At 53.1% G+C, this 20892-nt stretch overlaps 1 protein-coding gene across 1 annotated transcript in view; it reads left to right on the top strand.

Annotated features, from left to right (window-relative positions):
* Nucleotides 1-6716: 6716 nt before the first annotated feature.
* The window catches only part of Usp53 (ubiquitin specific peptidase 53), a 56667-nt gene continuing 42491 nt past the window's right edge, over nucleotides 6717-20892 (top strand). Inside the window, exon 1 of the mRNA XM_046447110.2 lies at nucleotides 6717-6883. The gene's annotated coding sequence lies outside the window, so the exon portion shown is untranslated. The remainder of the gene's footprint in view (nucleotides 6884-20892) is intronic.

Here is a 20892-nt window from a genome sequence, read left to right as displayed (position 1 = left end):
CCCCAAGGGCCCCGTGTGCCCCAGCTCTGGAGGGTTCACGAGGTAGGGCTGCTGAGGAAGTGGAACAGGCTGCGTGCAGCACTTAGCTCCTGACCCCGACCAGGGCCAAGCAGCTCCTGCAGAAGGACACTGCCCTCAGAGCGTCCAGTGTAGAACCTGCAGCCCACCCCTCGGGGACTGAGAAAGGGGGAGGGTCACTCAGCGGCCCCAAGAGAGAGGAGAGCCCCAGACCCCTTCTGTCTATCGACCCCCCGCCCTGGCCATTTCTTTCATTCTTTCTCTCAGAAAACATTGTCAGGAAAAATCTAAAAACCATGCACATAGACACCCACAGTGGCTGCTGAGTGCCCAGTCCTGTCAAAGCCATCCAGCTGGGGTCAGCTGGGACACCCTGCTACCCAGAGGGGAGGAGGGGGTGGAGGAGCTCAGGGCTGTGCTCCCCACACCAGCAATGAGCAGCCCTGGAGGAGGCCGAGCCAGGTCTGCGCATGCTCCGAGCTGTGCTTTCCAGGTAGTCCTGACACGCGGCAGCCCTGGAGCCAACACAGGAGCGCAGCTTCCCCACACGTCCCTCCCTGGGAGCTCAAGTCCCTGAAGGCACCACCCACCCTGGCTCTTTAAGTAGGAGCAGTGCGGTGGGAGCATGGGGCACAGGGCCCGCCCGCCCAGGACACTGTGTGAGGCAGAGGGAATCAATGAGGGGATGAAGTGGCCGGGCTTCATGGCCACCGTGGGATCCTGTGGTCTCAGGAGCTGGGGCAGGAGGATCACAGGTACCAGGCCAGCCTGAGCATCTTAGGGGCCTGTCTCAAAGAATAAAGGGCTGTGGCTCAGTGGCAGAGTGCTTGCCTGGCAGGTGCGAGGCCCTGGGTTCATCCTCAGCATCACATAAGACTAGATAAATAAAATACATGCATTCTGTCCACCTAACACTACAAAAAAAATTAAAAAAAAAAAAAGAATAAAGAGGGCTAGGGATGGGCTGGGCTTGTGGCTCAGTGGTAGAGCGCTTGCCTGGCAGGTGCGAGGCCCTGGGTTCATCCTCAAAATTATAGAGAATAAAATCCATGAACAACTAAAAAATAGTGCTGAGGATGTGCTTCAGTGGTAGAGAACCCCTGGGTTCAATCCTGGAACCAATTAAAAAAAAAAAAAGAATGAAGAAGGTTGAAGATGGAGTTGCTTGTGCCCTCAGGCACCACGTGGTTGTGTCCAAAACACTAATGGCCTTAAGGTCGAGGAAGCCTGGCTTCTATCAGTTAGAAACTCAGTACTTTGAATATTCACTTATGTTGGCTAACAAAGCAACAGAGTCAAAAATACTCTGAAGTGACATTATTTGGACTGTCCCAATAAGGACGACTGTTGGAACCGTGAAGGAGAACTCCCGCAGACACACTCCAGCTAACTGCAACGTCTGGCTTTGGTTTCGAGAGCTGGATTTCTTTTTCACCAAAAGTTGACAGCACAGTGCACCTTGAGCTCAGTCACGCAGAGGTGCGTGGAGATTGTCCCTGCGCGGGCAGAGCCATGTCCGTGAACAGAGGAGAGCCGCCAAGAGGGAGCCTGTCTCGGGGCCGCCTGGGGAGGCACGCTGCAGCTGTGACCCTGGCCTGAACCTCCTTTCCACTGGTGGCTTGAGATCAGAGCCAAAACTGAAGTGGAAACAGGGGCTCGTGCATATTTCTGCTGTTTTGTTCTAATTCCTGACATTTAACTCACTTTAATTCCCTGTAATTCTGATTTTTCTTATTTATGCCTAGTCACTATTTTATATGATATGCTGGAATTTAAGAATTTTATATGAATAAATGAACGAATGCGTCTAATATACATTAGGTCTTCAAGGTTTTTGAGAGAACAGATGATTTTTAGCTTCAAAACACAAGATATATGGGGCTGGGGTTGTGGCTCAGCGGTAGAGTGCTCGCCTAGCAGGTGCAAGGCCCTGGGTTCAATCCTCAGCACCACATAAAAAATAAATAAGTAAATAAAGGTATCGTGTCAACTACCACTAAAAAATATCTTTAAAAAACCTCAAAGTATATTTTCGATGTGAAGTAGTGTCTGGTGGAAAGAGAATAAACGGTTCTGTTGCTGCAAAGATGATGAGAATGTCCTACCAGTCAGGTAGAGAAGTCTTAACGGAAGTCGTGGGCTGTGCCGAGGAGCTTGGGCCTGCCTAGCTGGACGGTCCTCTGGGGACGGAGACTGGAAGCGGGTCCTGGGGCCGATCCTCCAGAGAAGGGGAGTCTGCACCCCACGAGGCCCAGCTCCCTGCACCCCTCAGCAGGTAAGCTGCACACGGCTTCCTGCAGCGCCCTGCCGTCATCGGTGACACAGGACGGATGACCATGACCAGAGCACTTTGCCCCTGCAGCTGCTTCCATCTGGAGCACCACCGAGGGGCATCGTACCTAAGAGCTGCTTCTCATCCCACTTTCATAGACCAGAAAACTCCGATGACATAAGGGACGGGAAGTGGTCCGAGTCGACCACCAGCAAGCACTGCAGAGGCCACTGGTTCCGCCACAGCTGGCTAGCAGCGGCAGAGGCTCGGGACTGGGACGCGCGGCCAGTGGGACTCATTCAGGCTGGAGCTGGTTCAGGTGAGTCCGACCGTCGACGTCTAACAAGGTGCCGTGCAGCAGGGCTTCCAGGAGACCAGGCAGCTCCCCACAGGAGGCAGAAGACCTCAGGACTCCTGTCTCCTTCCCACCCACCTCTGCCTGTTCTTTGAGGCCAGCTGCTCCGCATGGCAACGCACACTGAACAGCAGCTCTGGGCTCACACCCACTGTGCTCACAGTCCAAGAGAAAAGGTGCCTTTCCTAAAGGCTCTGACTTGGAAACCTCTGTGAAGGCGGCCCATGACCAGAGGCAGCTGTGTGCCAGTCCCAGTACCCAGAAGAGGGAGAAATGCCCCCCTGGGGGTCACAGCTGTGGGTGGCAGTGGGGTCTGTCACTACAGCAGGAAAGACAAAACGGTGTATGTCCACAGTAGAGATTTTCTTAGTTGAAAGAACTGAAGCATATGCATGTTCACCAGATACTTCCAAATATATTTGAGCAATAGATTATCTGATGTGCACATGAAAACTACATCATGATTTAATTTTTGAATCCTGTTCTCCTTCCTTTTCTTCCTGCCCAATTTTTCTCACCTCCTGGACAGATCCTGGTCACCACGTACCTCCACCTGTGGTTTCTGCTGTGAGGCGCTAGGGCCAGCATGGAAGGCACGTGGGGCCCAGGGTGCTGCTGGTCACGGCAGCCCTTCAGGGCCTCACCCTGCTCTCTTGGTAACTGGGTATTGTGATTTTACAGAAAAAAATGAAAGAAAGTGTTATCAGCAAGCTTCCTTTCAGAAACCTGTGGTAGATACTGACATGTTGAATAAGGCATCAGTGGGTACATGTGCCACTGGAGTCGATGTCACAGGTGAATGGCACATCCCACGGCACCACTGTCAGATGGATGATGACCAGGAGTCACCTTCCCAGAGAGAGTGAACAGTGGCCAGGTGGTCACAGGTCATGGCTACGGCCTGGCAGAGCCCAACGGGGTTCCAGGGCAAGGAGGCTTTCCTGAGAAGCTGACGCTGAGCAGGGGGCTGTCCCAGGACCGCGTGGCTCAGTCTCAGCTTGACGTTTGGGTTGAAAGATCCTTGGCTGAGGAAGGTGCCTTGTCTGCTGTAGGCTGCTTGGCAGCACCCTGACTTCAAGCACAGCAACTTCCCCGTAGGAGAGGAGAGGAGATGGCCGGCTGAGGGCTGCTCAAGGATGCAGGGAGGAGGACACACAGCACTCAGCACGGGGTGCTCAGGAAGGGCAGACCCTCAGGCACTGCTGGCCTGGAAGCAATTCTGGATTTCATTCCTAACTCAGGTTACGTCCTGAGCGGTTTCAGGTGGGAGTGACACGTCCACCCTTGAGACCACTTTGCTGTGAGAGAAGGATTTAAAACCACGAGGATCAGGAGGTTCGGATTGGCACGTCATGGTCATGTCTGAAGTAGATTGAAAGTACAGGCTTGACAAGAGCAGCCAAGGAGGAGGAGGACGGCCAGAGAGGAGGACATCAGGAAGAGTGAGGTGCCGTGCCCAGGAGGGCAGCTGTGGCCTCGGTGCCCTGGCAGGGGCATCCCAGCAAGAAGGCGCCTCGCTTGCCTAAGGTCTCCCTATGCTTCCCGACATCTGCCTCCACATGAATCACACCATGATTCCACAAGGCCTCCTCCTCCCCCTTGCCCTGGCCCCTTCACCTCTTCCCCAAGCCTGGCTCTTCCAATCACATCTCTTCCTGGCTGCCTTCAAAGACACCTGCTTCTAATCTGCAAAGCTGGAGCGTCCGCAGAAGTCCTCTACAGCAACTCTGGCCACACAGAACTCTCAGAGTCAAGAGAACTTCCACCTTTCCCCTCTCCCCACACAGACACATGTGTTAAGCCTCTGTGCCAGGCACTGGGCTGTGCCCTAGGACTGCAAGTTAAAACGAGGCTTGGTCAGGAAATACTCGCTGGCCTCCTCACTAATACATCTGGAAGAAAGGACTTTGCCTGGTATCTAATCCCAAATTGGCCCTTCAGCCACTGCTTCTCCCTGCTGTATATCACTCGGCCCCACCCGGCTCAGTCAGGGCTTGCCACACCTTCCACTGTTGCTTGGCTCCTGAAATCACTGGTTACAGCTCTTCAGAATGGAACACTGTGCACCAGTCATTAGTGGGAGGCTGGGTCTAGCCACAGGGCAACATGCTTCCCAAAGTCTGAATTGTCATCAATCCAGAGTAGCACTAAGAGGCCTGGGGCACATCAGTGCTGGTTCGTGAACTCTGCTGGATGGCAGCTGAGCACACTGGAATGTTCTTGGCACTCCAAGGAGGTGAACTCCCTTTCATACCTCTGCTTGCACAGGGTACAAAGATTGCTCTTTATATATGTGGGTCCACCCAGTCAGGAGTTACTGAATCAACCCCCAGGCATGTCCCTCAAGGACTGACAGTAACTCTGAGAGGTGATACATTTTACGTCTACAATGTGATCTTTCTGGGAGCAACTGTGATCTAGTTAGCAGCACAATGTCAATATCCCATCTTTTCATCTGCTTCAGACTTTACCCTCTATATGCCTAAATTGCAGAGAACTGGTAGAAAGTTTGAAACTATATGATGAAAAAAGTGTATAGTCAGGATTTAGACAAATTGTTCATCCAGGAAACCTGAAGGTATGCGTCTGTAATCTCCAATGAGGAAGGCAGGTTGTGAAAGGCTTTATTACCCACAGTTCATATTATTTCTCAAGAGTAGAAGTGGCGATTGCTGTCAGGCACACATAAAAATGATCTAGTACAGTGTGACTATTACAATAGAAGTAAGTCCAAAAGGGGTAAAGGAAGGACAAGTTCTGAAAGGACCCATGGAGGACGTAAGCACTCAACTGAGACTCAAGGAACTGAGAGAACCTGTAGGATGGAATGGTTACTGTGGAGTCCAGGGGGAAGAACGGCAGATGAAGTCGGCAGCCGGGGGCCAGATCATGAAGAGCCCTACCGGTGATGGGTGGTCAGTAAAAGCTCTGGGCAGAGGAGCATCATGATCCTATATTTTTTATCACAGAAAAACCATGAGGGGAATGTTGGTTGCAGTGAAGAGGGGCTTAACTGTAGGACACAGTGTGACTATTCCAATAACGCAAGGGATGAGTCAGAGGAATGATAATTGAAAGATGGAAACACTGAGTGCAGATTGGAAAGAGGGGTGGATCTGAGCCACTTGGGGAGATGAGTCAATAACACTTGCTATTAGCATAGAGGGATGAAGATGTAACGGGCACTGGTGGATTTCTGACTTGGGCATCAGGGTGCCATTATTTGAAACAGGGAATGGACTTTGGGCTGAAGATGCTGGACAGGTGTCATCAGCAAGAAGTCATGGTGAAAATGCCCAGGGCCCTCTGGGACACCAAATAAAGATACTGTTGCCTAGAGGGGTGTGGCCTGAAATGGACACGGGGAGTCCTGCTTGCACAGGACAAGAGCAGAGGAGGTCCTAGAGGGAGAAGAGTGCCCAAGCAGACCTAAGGGGCAGTATTAAGCAGCTTCCGCATGTAGTATTGGGGCTAAGGTCACGTGGAAATAGACACCACAAGCAGGGGCTATGGAGCAGGAGGGGAAGCATTAGGGAAGCAGAGAACGCAGGCTTCCAAACGCCGGGGAAGTCCCTCTACAGCTGTCACAGATCCAGGACAGGGCAAGTCACCCTAGGCGGCTGGAAGGACAGCAGAGCAGGTCCTCCCCCCAGGGCTGTAACAGCTCCCGGACATGGTAGGGGCTCCCACAGTAGTCTCCTTCGGAGTCCAGCTCAGGGAGGGCCGCCGCCTCTTCAGTTGCCTCATCCAACCGCACCAAGTCCCGACACCAGGAACCGGGCGTGGGCGTGCCAGGGCGAGGGGCGGAGCGACGAGGTAGGCGTGGGGAGCTTGGAGGCGGGGCGACGCGGGCGCTGCAGACGTCCGGGACAGGGCGTGGGCGGGGCGACGTGGGTGGGCGGGGCGGCGCGGCGATGCGGACGCTGGGAACGTCACAAGGGCGGGGCGGGGCGCCCCTGTGGGCGGGGCGAGCGTGAGGGGCGGGACGCCGGGGTGGGGCGAGCCCGGAGGGCGGGGCCGGCGCTGGGACCTGTGGGCGCAGGTGTCGCCTCGGCGGCAGGCTGTGCTTCAGCGCGTGCGCAGGCGGCGGGCGGCGCGGGGCGGCTCCGGGAGACTCCGGGAACTCCGGGAGGCAGAGCGGCTGGTGCGGTGCGGTGGGCTCCAGCGGCGGCTCTGCGGGACCGGGGCCACGCTCCACCTGCGCCGCACCTCCTGGCGCCCGGCTCGCGGCGCTCACGGTAGGTCTCAGGACGCGCCGGAGAGACCCGGGCCCGCGGGACGCTGGTCTGGCCGGGCCCGGCCCGCAGCCTCGCCCTCCCTCCCGACCGTCCTCCGCTCCCGGGCCTCCCCGGCCTCCCGCTGGCGGGTCGGGTCCAGCCCTGTCCGGCCGGCAGCCTCGCCCTCCCTCCCCACCGTCCTCCGCTCCCGGGCCTCCCCGGCCTCCCGCTGGCGGGTCGGGTCGGGTCCAGTCCTGTCCGGCCCGCAGCCTCGCCCTCCCTCCCGACCGTCCTCCGCTCCCGGGCCTCCCCGGCCTCCCGCTGGCGGGACGCGGTCCAGCCCTGTCCGGCCCGCAGCCTCGCTCTCCCTCCCCACGGTCCTCCGCTCCCGGGCCTCCCCGGCCTCCCGCTGGGGGGTTGGGTCCAGCCCTGTCCGGCCGCAGCCTCCTCCCGCTGGCGGCCGGCGGCGCTCACCTGCGTGCGGCTCGCACAGGTGCGGCGGCCTCGCGGGCGTCCGGTTCCGCGGCGGCCAGGGCCGCTCCCTGCGCCATGGGCGAGGTTCCGCGGCTCCCAGGGGAGGGGGTGTCGCCCCCGGGGGATTTCGGGGCCCCTCTGCAGTCGGCGTCCTGCGGTTTAGGAAGTTGAGACTGCGGTCTGTCTGGCCGTCCTTTTAAGAAGCCTTGCTGGTTTTCACCGTTTAAAAGGAGTAACCGAGCTGACAGTTCTGATTGAGATGAACTTCTGCTTGAGTAAACTGATGCTTACTTATTCAGCTTTATTTTTTGCCCTTTTCCATTCCACGATGATGGTGTAGGCTGCCCAGAAAATAGAAGAGAAAAATGAGCAACACTTACTCTGCAAGTAACATAGGCTTTATCTGCTGTTGTAAGAACTTCAAGTAGATTCACTGTAGGTAGGACTTACAGTCTGAAAGACAAGATTTTTGTGTAATATTTTAGAAGCTTTTGAAATGAGCTATTTTAAAACAATCTGTGGAGGTTTGTCATTACTGGTCATAAGCTGTGAAGGTGATTTAAAAGTTCATGAGTCACACTAACTGGGAGTTGGGTAGTTCTACAAGTGCAAAAAAGAAGAGACCAGGAACAGGTCTTTCCTTCTCCCTATGTATTTTCTTAAAAAATGGTTTATTTCCCTGAAAGATGCAAAAAATAGTTTTTTAAAAATTCCTCTTTTAATGGTATCACACTTTTCTACCTAGTTTATTCTTTCCCATAAAAGTCATAGTACTCTTAAGATTTCAGCATGTACTGTGACTCAAGATTTTTCACATGGTTTGGTTTCAAATGTTACACTGTATGTGTTCAAGAAATACAGTTTTGGTACCCACAGCTTAGAAGTTTGTTTCAGGAAGACACATTTGCAAAGAACTTTTTAGCTGGGTGCAGTGCTGTACACCTGTAATCCCAGTGGCTTGGTAGGCTGAGGCAGCAGGATCTCAAGTTCAAAGCCAGTCTCAGCAACTTAGCTGCTCAGTGAGATCCTGTCTCTAAAGTTAAAAAAAGAAAAAAGAAAAGGCTAAGAATGGGCTCAGTGGTCAAATGCCCCTGGGTTAAATTCCTGGGTACCAAACAACAACAATAACAACAACAAAAACACTTTTTATCTGTTTTAAGAAGCCAAGATCAGTCACTTTCCTGCTGGGACTTCTTGGAACCTTCTGAAATAGGGGAAGCATCCCTTTAACTCAGCTTCCCCCAAATGAATTTTTCTTTAGAGTAGTGGGTTAAGCTATCCTACAGAGATATCTAGCTACTAAAATACCTACCAGATACTGTGGCTGGACAGCCTTAACTGAAGGTGCTGCTTAATCATAGACTCAGGGAAACCTGGGCAGCTCCGAGTTGCTCCAGGAGCACTCTGCAGCTGGGTTGGTGCTCCTGTCTGTAGCCCTGGTCTCAGGAAGGAAGTGAGATACGATGGACATCGTCTTTGAGGAGCAGTATAGATGTTAGTGGTGATACAAATGTAGCATTAATTTACCGTTATTAATTTGGTACTGATAAAGCGATTTTAGAAATGATTTTAGTATATGCACATAATAGGAACAAGAGATGGCTGCAGCTTTTCCACATTTAAAACCTTTAGGGCTACTTAAATGTCCTGACCTTGGCAAGCTGTCACAGGCTCTATTAATAATAGGAATTCTAAGATCCTACAGACACGGAATGTGTAGGCAAAAAATATTTGCACTTTTTACCATTTAATTCAAATCATCTAGCAGTTTGCCCATGATTACAACTGTGGTCATTGGTCAGAATCAAATTTTGATATATTTGTTTTTATGTGTGACCTGATGATTTGTCCTTTTTTTTTTAAACCCTATGAATCTTACTTTATGCATTTAGAAACATTGTTCAGAGGAGGCCTTCTTGGACCACACAGTGTCTGTGTCAGGAGCAAAGGCTATAAGCTTTGGCCTGAGGTTGAAGAATCTTTGTTCTATATGGAACTTCAGAAAAGTTGCTTCATACTTGTAATTCAGCAGAAAACAAGGCTTTATTGCAACACAAATCACATTTCTCTATCTTTGCTTTAATGAACAAAATAGTTATCTGGGATGTCATAATATGAAAATAATTACATTAGTTTTCTAATTTATACATTTTGACCTGCAAAGAAAAAAAAAAGGAACTTTTAAGAATATTGTTCCTTTGGAAGTTATTTCTTATCTGCTGTGATTTTCCAGGCTAGCAGTTTATGGAATGAACGTCTAGCAACCCACTGTGGTGTGCTAGGCACAGTGGGAGGCACGAGAAATTCAGGTATTAATAGGACAATGGAATTAGTCCTGAGTAAGAATCCTTCCTTCTCTAAGTCTCATCTCTGGCTGTTCTCAACCTTCCCAATTACATTGAGCTTTTGAAGGTAAAAGGGTCTTTCCTCTTCTACCCCGGCTGTTGTGGGATTCTGCTGCCCCTGTTGCAGAGGGCACGTTACCTCTCCTGCTCGCCTCTGAACTCTGTGTGTCCTTTGTCAGAGATTTATCCCATGTTGCGGCAGAGTGAGGACAGCAAGTACAAGCATCTCAAGATAGGGTGGACTGTGGCTCCAGGGGCCAGGGACATGGGGCCGTGGCAAGCAGGGCCAGCACTGTCTTTCTGATGTATTAGCTTCTGACGTTTCAGTCACTGTCCCTTTCTCCTTAGTCCAAGAATCTTGTAAACCTTGATTTGAAATAGTAAACAGAATGAAGTGAAGCTTTCCCAGACTTTCATTTTGTAAGTTAGGGTCTTGCATATGTTAAATTTTCTTAAAGTGAGATAGTTCCGTGAACAAACTTGCTTATATCTACTGAGAACTGCTTACACATTTTAATATCAAGAAATTGACACTTTGTTGAATATAGAATTAAAGCTATAGTTAAGTTTGAGATTTAAGGAAATGGAGAAAGATAGAAAAATGAGACAAAATATAACACAGCTCTCTTTTCAAATCTTTGGGTCTACTGTTAAACTCATTATGCATTGAAGATAGCATTGTTATGATTAGCTCATGTTTGTTGAGTGCCTCCTGTGTTTTGGGTGCTCGTGGTATTTTACACATGGTTTGTGAGGTTCATAGTAACGGTGGGTACTTTCCGCGTGGAATGTGATCCCGGGTGAGGAAGCTGTGGACGTGTAGTGGTGGAGTGGTTGGGCAGGGTGTTGTGTGGCAGGAAGCCGTGTCAGAGGGAGCCTCAGTCGTGGGGTTGTGAGGTCTGTGTGGGACATGGGTCCAGCTTGTCAGCCCACTGGTATTCTTGCCATCTGATTCTGCTGTGACCATGCCTACACTGGCCTCCGGCACTGTCAGCTAGTGCCCACTCCCACCAGCCTCCCAGGCTTGGGTGGGCAGGTTGCTGGAGCCCTGAGTCCCTCCTGTGGTGTTGCCACGGAGCAGGTGGCTACACCGCTGCCTCCTCAGTGGAGCCAAGGCCCAGCTGCTGGGCGACGCTGAGTGCCCTGTGCCTGCGCCTGAGTGCCTGCTCATCCTGGCAACACTGGCTTTGAGAAGGTCTGTTGGAGATTTCTCCTTACCTCCTTCATTCAGTAACTGTCTGCAAGTACTTAGCCTGTGCCATGTGTTGTGCTAGGTGCTGGGATTTGCCTTATGTCCTAAGGGGATTGAGCGGAGAGGCAACAAGAAACGAGATCAGCTAGCTACATAGGAAGGTGCCAAGCAGCAAGAAACGTAAAGTGCTGGTGACCGCGAGCATGAGGGGTTGAGCATGGTGACCCCAGTTTTGAATAGGTGGGCTGCATGAGCTTTTAGAAGAGCAAGGCTCAGGGAAGACGTAGTCCAGTCAGCGGAGTCGCACTGCGAAGGCCATGGAGGCTTGGGGCTTGCTCATTGTACTCAGGAGTGACCAGCCTGTGGCTGGAGGGGAGAGTTCCACGTCAGGGAGGTGGGAGAGGCTGGAGGCATAGGTGGCGGGCAGAGGGATAGGGCACCTGCATGTGAATGTCTGAACCCTGAAATTCACACGTTGATACCTAATCCCCAGGGCAATGCTATTAAGAGGTAGGGTTTGGGGGGTGATTAGGCCCAAAGGTGAAGAAAGCTTATGAGCAGGATCAGTGTCCTCAGGAGAGGCTGAGGAGCCGCCCACCTCTGCCCACCGTGGTCTTGCACCTCTGCAGCCTGCAGAAAGGAGGGCAGTGGATGATTCTGTTGTTCACAGTAGTCCAGGCTGTGGACTCTTGTCATTGTAGCCGGGATAGGCTCAGTCCAAGGTCTTGGGGGGCTTACTTGTAAGGCTGTTTGGGTTTTAGTTGGAATGTAAGGGTCCTGAGTGCCAGGTTTTGAGCAGAGGAAGGATGTCCTGGTCTAATTTGGAGGCTTTCCTTGGTGGCACCTACGGTGGACTCAGATCCTAGGTGAGGTGGAAGCTGAGAGGAAGTAGGCATCTCTCCTGGCAGAGCAGACAGGACGTGGTAGACTAGGTGCCCACTGGGACTGCAGGGAGTCAGAATCTGACCTGGGACTCATGAGCACCTGGGAAGATGGAGTTGCCCCCGTGGGTTGAGAGCCAGGAAGAAGGCACCTATGAATCAGAGCCCAGTGCTGAGCCTCGTGCAGGCAGAGGAGGGGCTTCCTGCCACAGAGCCTGCTCTGCCAGGGCCTCTGGCATGTCCTCGTGGTGGGCTGCGGGGCTCCTGCTCCTGCACACACACTCGTGCCCCTCTGTTTCCAGCAGAGGTCAGGGAGAGGCAAAAGCAGTGGGAATAAAGGGCAGTTCTTATCCGGCTCACAGAAATAGAGCCCAAAGTGGAAGACATGGGACAGTACCTAAAGTTCTCTTGTTTTGTTAGTGGTGTACAGCACTTTCCTTATTTAACTTTATTTTCTTGCTTTATAAATTCCCTGACATGTTTCTCCACTCCTGAGCTCCTGGAGCAGCCCTGCTTCTGTGTGTCTGACTTACTCCTTCATGCTGTAGCCCCCCAGCTTTGTGAAAACAGAGGCGCCTCGGTGACAGGGACTGCACAGCACTTGAGCTTGGCTCAACTCTGCCTGCTCCGTCCACCTGCTCTGGTTACCTGAAGTGACACCTGAAATACTTTACCAGCAGGTGTCGGCATAACAGTGGCAGGACTTTTGTGACAGGTTTGTGAGGACACAGAAAAATACAAACCCACAGGATAAAAGCAGTAATACATTATAGTTTGTCATAATTAAAAACTTTTCATCAAACAAAGAACTCTTGAGAGTCAGGGAGACATAGAGCCTGGGAAATAACAAGCAGGAGATTTGAACCCCCCTTCCCCTGGACAGGTGACCTGAGTGGCACACGCGCATGTGTAAATTGCTGGGAACCAAGTCACGGTGTACATGCGTGTTCTGGTTCATGTGAGTGGTGTTGGAAAGGTGGACAAGGTGGACGGTGCAGCTGCCACTCATGTGCAAAGGTGGGGCTTAGGAGAAGGAGATGCTCAGAAGCTTGGGAAAGCACCTTGGCAGTTTCTGGGAGCGAAGCATGCACGTCACCTGGCAGCCCAGTAGTCCCAGTCCTCGGTGTTGCCCAGGAGAGGGGAGAGCACGGACAAAGGACGGGGCCTGAGTGTGCATGGCTGTGTGCAGGTCTGCAGGTCAAGGGATGGATGTGTTGGTATGCCCACACAGAAGAATAGCGCTGCGAAATAAAGGCACGGAGAGCTGGCGATCTGTCCAGCAAATCCATGAAACAAGTTGTATCCCAGTGCTAGAAATCAAACAAAAGATGTCATCTGTGAGATTCTAGACAGGTTGAAATGGTAGGGACGGAAGGCAGATTGGTGTCTGCTCGGGTTGGCTATATTAAGTTTTCTGTTACTGTGTAACAGTGACCACAGATTTAGTGGCTTAAAGTAATGACATTATTTCACAGTTTTAGCAGGCCAGGCTACTGATGGGCTCACCTGGGTTCTGGGCTCTGAGCCCCACAAGACTGAGTGTCTGGAGGGCGGCCTCTGAGCTCGGTCAGGGAAGATGCCTCCAGGTCCAGTCGCGTTGCTGGCCTGCAGGTCCCATTGCTCGTGGGCCCCAGGCAAGTCTTTGCTCGCTGTCAGCCAGGATCTGCTCTCTGGTCTAAAGGCTGCTCCATTTCTGTCCTGGGCCTCCAAGGAGCAATGGGACATCAAGTCCATTTTGTCCATGGAATGTGAGATGTCTGGCTTTCTTTGACATGAGCCAGAGAAAGCTCTCTGCTTCTAAGGACTGTGTGATAAGATCAGGCCCAACTGAATACTCTCTCTATGCCAGGACCATCTGTGCCATACGGCAGTTTACCAAGGGGTTGGTGTCTCCTCTTAACCACAGGTTCCAGGGAATGGGGTGTAGACCTGGGTGGGGTGTGCACCTGAGCCTGCTGCTTCATACACGAGCATCACCCAGGATTTGGTGTTTCCTCTGAAACACAGGTTCCTTGGTGGAGTGTGCACCTGAGCCTGCTGCTTCATATGAGAGCATCACCTAGGAATTGGTGTCTCATCACAGTGTAGTGGGTGTAGACTGGTGGGGTGTGCACCTGAGCCTGCTGTCTCACGTGAGAGCGTCACCAAGATGTTGGTGTCTCATCACGGTGTAGGGGGGTGTGGACTTGGGTGGGGTATGCACCTGAGCCTGCTTTCTCACATGAGAGCGTCACCAAGGTGTTGGTGTCTCGTCACAGTGTGTTGGGGTATAGACCTGGGTGGGGTGTGCACCTGAGCCTGCTATCTCATGTGAGAACGTCGCCAAGGTGTTGGTATCTCTTCACGGTGCAGTGGAGTGTAGACTGGAGTGGGGTGGGCACCTGAGCCTGCTGTCTCATGTGAGAGTGTCACTAAGGCGTTGGTGTCTCGTCATGGCATAGTGGGCTCTGGACCTGGGTGGGGTGGAGTGCTCTTAGCATGGCCTTTGTGATGGACCAGGGAGATTTTCAGGGGCAGAAGCATTGTATGGCTTGGTGTGGGGGTGATGACATTACTGTGTCAAAGCTCATTGAACTGTCTGCTAGAGGTGTGATTGTGTGGACTGACTTCTCTCCTATAAAAGCTGGCTAATTTTAAAACCCTAGATATAAAAGTACTGACTGAGAAAACTGACTTCCAAATTGTGTTTTATCTTGTTGAGTAGTAAATATACCACCACATAAATAGGGTTGAGAAGAGGGGGCGAGCAGCTAGAGCTCTGTGTGTGAGGCGCTTGGGCCAGCAGAGGGAAGGAGAAGTGGCTGCTGACTGTGCCTGCACCTTCTCTAGGTGTGTTCTCTGTCATGTCCTTCTCTCTGCTCTAGGTGCTGTGCTGGAGGTCCTAAAAACAATGATCTGAGCAGCTTTAGCCCCAGGCTGATCAGACCCAGGAGCATTTGAGCACAGCATGGGCTGCAGTGTGTCTGTCCTGCTGTGATATAGAAGAATGCTGACAAGAGGGCACCGTGCGCCACCCCAGTGTGGCGGGCATCTGCAAGCCTCTGTCCCTCCTGGAGAACCCTGCCTTCCCTCCTTTCCCTGTGGTCTGTTAGGTGTTTACGTGTCCACGACTTGCAGACCCATTGTCTAGCCTTGGACTTTTTGCCACGATGCTCTTGGTTACCTGAGCGTGTACTGGGCCTCTTCCTGCCTATTTTATAGAAATAGGTTCATCCTCTCGTGCCCGGGCCCTCTGAGCTGATATAGCCATCATGGCAGAACCTGACCCTGTGCTTCCTTCTGTGCCCCATCTACTTCTCCCAGTTACTCCTCCTCCTGCACTCATGCAGGACCACGTTGTCTTTCTTCCATGTTCCTTAACCAGCCTTGAGGTCACCACTTTACGGTGCAGTCACTACTCTCAAATCCATCTATTCACTGACATGGTCTTTGCAAATAACAAGTGCAGTGGTCATTTCTGTGCTTCAAACAAACAAAAATGTACCACCACCCAAGAGGTGAGGGCTGTATGTCTTAAGTGACTTTCAAACCCGCAAGAGGTCCCTGTCTCTCCCCACCTTGTGCTGTGGGGTGCAGGCTGCTGGCTCCTCCTGTGGACCTCCTCACCTTGTGCTGTGGGGTGCAGCTCCTGGCTCCTCCTGTGGACCTCCTCACCTTGTACTGTGGGGTGCAGGTACCTGGCTCCTCCTGTGGACCTCCTCACCTTGTACTGTGGGGTGCAGGTACCTGGCTCCTCCTGTGGAGCTCCTCACCTTGTGCTGTGGGGTGCAGGTACCTGGCTCCTCCTGTGGACCTCCTCACCTTGTGCTGTGGGGTGCAGGCTCCTGGCTCCTCCTGTGAACCTCCTCACCTTGTGCTGTGGGGTGCAGGCTCCTGGCTCCTGCGGACCTCCCACTTTGTGCCTCGCGTGGGGCTTCTTCCTATGTGGGTCTCTTCTTTCTGTGAATCCTACTCTGTTCTCCACATGTGCATGAACCTGGTAGGTGTTCCCAAGGTGTGGCCCCCCTGACTCCCGCTGGGGCCTGTGTCCCCACTCTGCCCCTGTGCTGTAAGGCTGCTGACTCCTCGTGGGCCTGTGTCTTGTTCTCCTTTCTGGAGCTCAGCAGCTGGTGGCTCCGTCCTCCTTTGTCTGTGTGGGACAGCTCCTGTATGTTGCTCCTTCTCCTTCTCCTGCGTCTTTTCTCAGACACTGCTCTGTGTGTTTATTAAACGTCTTACAGTCTCCTGTCATGTCTGAGTTTCAAAGGTCTTTGAATTATTCTTTTCTATGAATCCTGTCTTCCTTTTTATTCAGCACTTATGTTGCTGTATGCAGAAGCGTTATGACTCTCCTGACACCGCCTGGTTGGCCACCTGTGTCTAGTCCACCTTTTGCCATCCTGCCCGTGGTTCATGTCCGGCCTTCTCCTGCCCTGGGCCACGCCTGGGCTCTTCCCGCTTCTGGGCCACGTCCAGGCTCCTCCAGCTCCTGGTCCACGTCCTGGCTCCTCCCTCCTGTGTCTACTTCTGGACTCCTCTGGCCCGTGATCCACATCCTGGCTCCTCCTGCTCCTGGTCCACGACTGGGCTCCTCCTGCTCCTGGTCCACAACTGGGCTCCTCCCGCTCCTGGTCCACGACTGGGCTCCTCCCGCTCCTGGTCCACGACTGGGCTCCTCCCGCTCCTGGTCCACATCCTGGGCTCCTCCCGCTCCTGGTCCACAACTGGGCTCCTCCCGCTCCTGGTCCACGACTGGGCTCCTCCCGCTCCTGGTCCACGACTGGGCTCCTCCTGCTCCTGGTCCACATCCTGGATCCTCCTGCTCCTGGTCCACATCCTGGCTCCTCCCGCTCCTGGTCCACGACTGGGCTCCTCCTGCTCCTGGTCCACGACTGGGCTCCTCCTGCTCCTGGTCCACGACTGGGCTCCTCCTGCTCCTGGTCCACGACTGGGCTCCTCCTGCTCCTGGTCCACGACTGGGCTCTTCCCGCTCCTGGTCCACGACTGGGCTCCTCCCGCTCCTGGTCCACATCCGGGCTCATGCTGTTCGTGGTCCATGTCTAGGCACATGTTGCCATTAGCTCTTCCTGGATCCTCAGGGCGGTGGCCCAAGTGATCTCAGAAAAGGAATGCACCTACTATGGCCTTGACAGAAGGCAGTGCCAAGGATGGACTCTAGCTCTGGGTTGTGCAGGTTCTTGATGGTGTTGAGTCCCACAGGCCACTCCAGCAGGGCATCCCAGGCCCCTCTCCCACGGGTGCCCCTCCTCACACCGAGGGTGTCCTGACTCCAGGTCGACAGGGACAAAGCAGTGTTTTGTTTTAATCTGAGATTTTCTGTGGCTGAAAGGTATATTTGGGGCAGTTTCATTTTCTGGGTGGAGCTGTGGGTATAGGGGGTCTCTGCCTGCTCTCTGGGCTGCTGTGTTTCCTGGAGGTGAGCCCGTCTGCAGCTCTCTGGGCTGGTCACCCTGTGGGTGCTGTCACTGCAGCGCCTCATCTCATTCTTTTCTCTTTTTGGCGGGGGGAAGGATTTTGCCCTTGATTGTTTGCTTTTTGGGGTTTTCTTGGTAGTTTTTGCCTCCAGCTGGTTTATTTTCAGTTCCTTGCTTTCTGTTATGATCAAAGCAGAATACCTCTGTTTGAACAGCATCCTCTAAGCTTTGACATGCATTGCTTTGTCATCAAGTTCTGTATAGTTGGTAATTTCCCTTATGTTTTTCTGTTTAACCAAAGCGTCAGTTTGTTTACTTCTAATTTATACTGTAGACAACAGTCTGCTGCTTAGTGGCTGTGGGTTTGGGGGACCAGATGCCTGCAAGGTGCCTGTCACTGGAGGTGTGCTCGTGATAGTATTCACCCCAGGACTCTCCTAGGCCTGTGTCCACTTCCTTCCCCTATGATGGCTGCTCTGAGATCCCCAAGGGGTGGCAGGTCAGCTTTGAGGTGTTGGTTCAGCAAGACAGAAGAGGCCGCTCTCCAGAACATACTCAGTGACCACCCAGCTTCCTGGCAGACAGGGAGGGCAGCGGCCAGCACCACATACACCAGCTGCAGGAGCAAGGGTGCCGAGGGGCTGTGGGCCAGAGCCCTCCCTGGGGCCTAGTGTTCCTCGGGCCTGGCATTCCCTGGTAGGTTTCCCACAGAGTGTAACTGGTAGGCGTGGATCAATCTGGAGGGGTCCCCTGTGGTCAGGCTGTGACTGAGAGGGGTGCTCATGGTGTGGGGTCAGGAGAGAGGGTTTTGGAGGTGGCCACCAGGAGACCACTGGACAAGGTGGGTGTGTGGGCCACCACTGTGAGGATCAGGAGGTGCTGATGGCAACGTGTGTGAAGCCTCTGGGGTCCAGGATCCTGCTCGGACACCTGGTGGGCATAGTCTCTTAATGGGCACCTCTTTGTGTTCTTCATGATTCACCCACTACCTAGAGTCTCAGTAAAATAGCACTTTCATTTTTGGGGGGATTCTTAGTGTTGGGTTATTGAGGCTGAAGTGAGTTTTGTTTTAATTGCTGTTGCCAGGTTGAGTCTTGCCAGAGCCTATGATCATGGAAGCACCTATTTTACTAATCAGCATGAAAGCAGGTTCCTCTCCCTGTCCCCACCAGCAGTTTCGCCTGGGGTTCCTGCTGTTCGAGGGGGACCAGTGCAAGCGCACCAGCAGCCTCTGGGCAGGGACCTGTGCCCCCAGCTCGGTGGTGGCCGGCCTCAGGACTCAGTCGCAGTCATACTCTGCTCTGGTGTGTTTCAGTGAGGTATAAAATGGAGCCACACGGGACCCTCGGGCCCTTCAGCCGTGCCTCATGGTGACTGACGTCAGACACCTGCCAGGCCACTCAGGGGACTCAGGGCCCAGCGTCTGTGCTGAGGTGGAATCCTGGACATCCTCTGCTAGGCACAAAACCAAAATTCTAGACTTGTAGGGAAACCAGAGGGTGGGATAAATCCAGTACCCAGTGTCAGTCAGTCCAGCCCGTGGCAGTCTCTGGCCTGCTGTTGTAGGCTTGCCTTTTCTTCTTCTTTCTTTCTTTTCTTTTCCTTTTTTTTAGAGAGAGAGAGAGAGAGACAGAGAAAGAGAATTTTAGTATTTATTTATTTTTTAGTTTTCGGCGGACACAACATCTTTGTTTGTATGTGGTGCTGAGGATCGAACCCGGGCTGCACGCATGCCAGGCGAGCACGCTACCGCTTGAGCCCCATCTCTAGCCCCTTGCCTTTTCTTTTAAAAATAGCGTTATTGAAATACAATGGCATGTACCATGCAGTTTAGCTGGGGGGACCGCTGGCCCGTGCTCACTTGTGGGGTGGGATCTGGATGCTGTCTTCCGTGGCTGGTTCCTGACACTAGCACAGGGTTTCAGAGCCTGTCCAGGCTACAGGGTGTCCACTCTGCACTGGGGAGTGACCTTCCTCAGTGTGCACACCAGCCTGTCACATGTGCCCATCCACGCACCTGTGATGCATGTTGGGGCTGCTTCCACAGTGAATGACGTCAACTCTTCTGTGCACGGTCTCCCCGGTGTTTGTTCAAAGAGTAAACATGGAATCGCATTTGCATTCCTGGGATAAACTCTGCTTGTCGTCATTTGCCCACTAGTGTGCCACTCTTGCACATCGGTGGACTGCGCTGGGGTTTTAGCCTTGTGCCTCTGCAGTCACATGTCCCTTGGTCTGAGGTTTGTGACTTCTGGTCTTACGTTGTGTCGGCTTTCCTGAGAAGATTCAGGAGTCCTCTAAGGTTGGTCTCCCCCGTGGTCTGCAGCAGCTCCACATTGGCCAGCAGTTCAGAGCACTGGGTGAGGGGTCTTGAGCTTCGGAACCGGATGTCATTTTCAGTGGGAGAGCTAGGTCCGTCTCCTTCCCAGTCTCTCCGACTCCCTGGTCGTGTCTTGGATGAACGTTGTAGTTGATGTTTACAAGCAACGGCCTGTCCTTGTAGACTTTCAGAGTCACCTGTAAGACTGAGCGGTCTTCTTTCATGGTCACTGTGCTCATGTGCCCGTGGTCACCTGTCTTATTGAATCCATTGGTGTGTATATTTCTCTCTTTTTTCCTTAGCCAGGCGTGCAGAGACTTTCGTCTCTTAGTCTTTGTAAACTTTTGTTTTGGATTCCTTCTCTGCTGTTCGCGGCTCACGGTTCCAGCCCTGCTCGCCTCTTCCCCACATGGGAATATTGTTCTCCATTTTTTTTTCGCTCCAGTCATTTCAGTCGAATTCTTGGAAACGCTTAGTCCTTTGCAGAGTATTTGCTCGGCTTGCTTTTTTCCCTTTCCTTTCTAGAGATCCTGTTAGGTGGGTACGGATACTTTTATATTTTATCCAAACCTCTTTGCTCTGAAAACATGGTGTTTTCTCTGTGTCTCTTTCCTTTTTTAGGACTTTGCAGGAAAACGCCTGAGCTTGGCTTTATGCTCCCCGTGTTCTTCCCCGGTAGGTTCTGCTGAGCCTGACCGTGGGCCTCGGCTTGTGATGGCCTGCCCACGCCTTGGTTTGCTAGGTTGCTGCGTCCCCTCCTGCGGTGCTCCAGTTACTCTCTGTGTCCGTGCGCCCGCCCAGCGATTCCAGGCAGAGGGCTGCTGGAGCGGCGCTGCTGAGCTGCAGAGGTCCCAGCTGCCAGTGGCCCTCTGTGCTGGAGGACATGGGCCTCACAGTCACTGTGCTCATGCCGTGGCTGTGCTTTCCTGAGGCAGTGACAGATGGCCCCGCGGTGGCAGCCGTGGCTTTCTGTCATGTCGCAGAGTGGGATGGAGCCTGTCGTGGCCAGAAAGCTCTGCCCAGGCCTGGCCGGTGGTGCCCTCCCTGTCCCACAAGTGCGTCTGGTTGTCCAGGTCCCGTTCTGTTCCTCTGTGTGTCCTCAGGGCGGGGTGGCAGGGCCGGAGCAGTGGCACCTTCTGGTCTGCCGTCCTGGGCAGGATCAGGAGCCATGCACCTTAGTCTTCTGGCCTCATCAATGACCCTCACCCAGCCGCGTGCTCTGGGCAGTCCCTGTTCCACATATCTCAGCACTTCCGGACGGGTGTGTTCAGAGAGTGTCGTGCAAGGAGTCTTCTTCAGGAATGTGAACTGACTGCCGTGCTGAAGGCGTGAAGGCAGACCCGAGCCATTAGAAACTTGGTCTGCACAAAGGCTCAGGGATCCTTGAGGTCACTTCAGAGGTGG

This window comes from Marmota monax, unplaced genomic scaffold (genome assembly GCF_021218885.2).
Source record: "Marmota monax isolate L192 unplaced genomic scaffold, Marmota_monax_Labrador192_F-V1.1 WCK01_AAM20220418_F8-fsc00400, whole genome shotgun sequence".
Taxonomy (NCBI): Eukaryota; Metazoa; Chordata; class Mammalia; order Rodentia; family Sciuridae; genus Marmota; species Marmota monax.
This window is presented reverse-complemented; position numbering and strand designations above follow the sequence as displayed.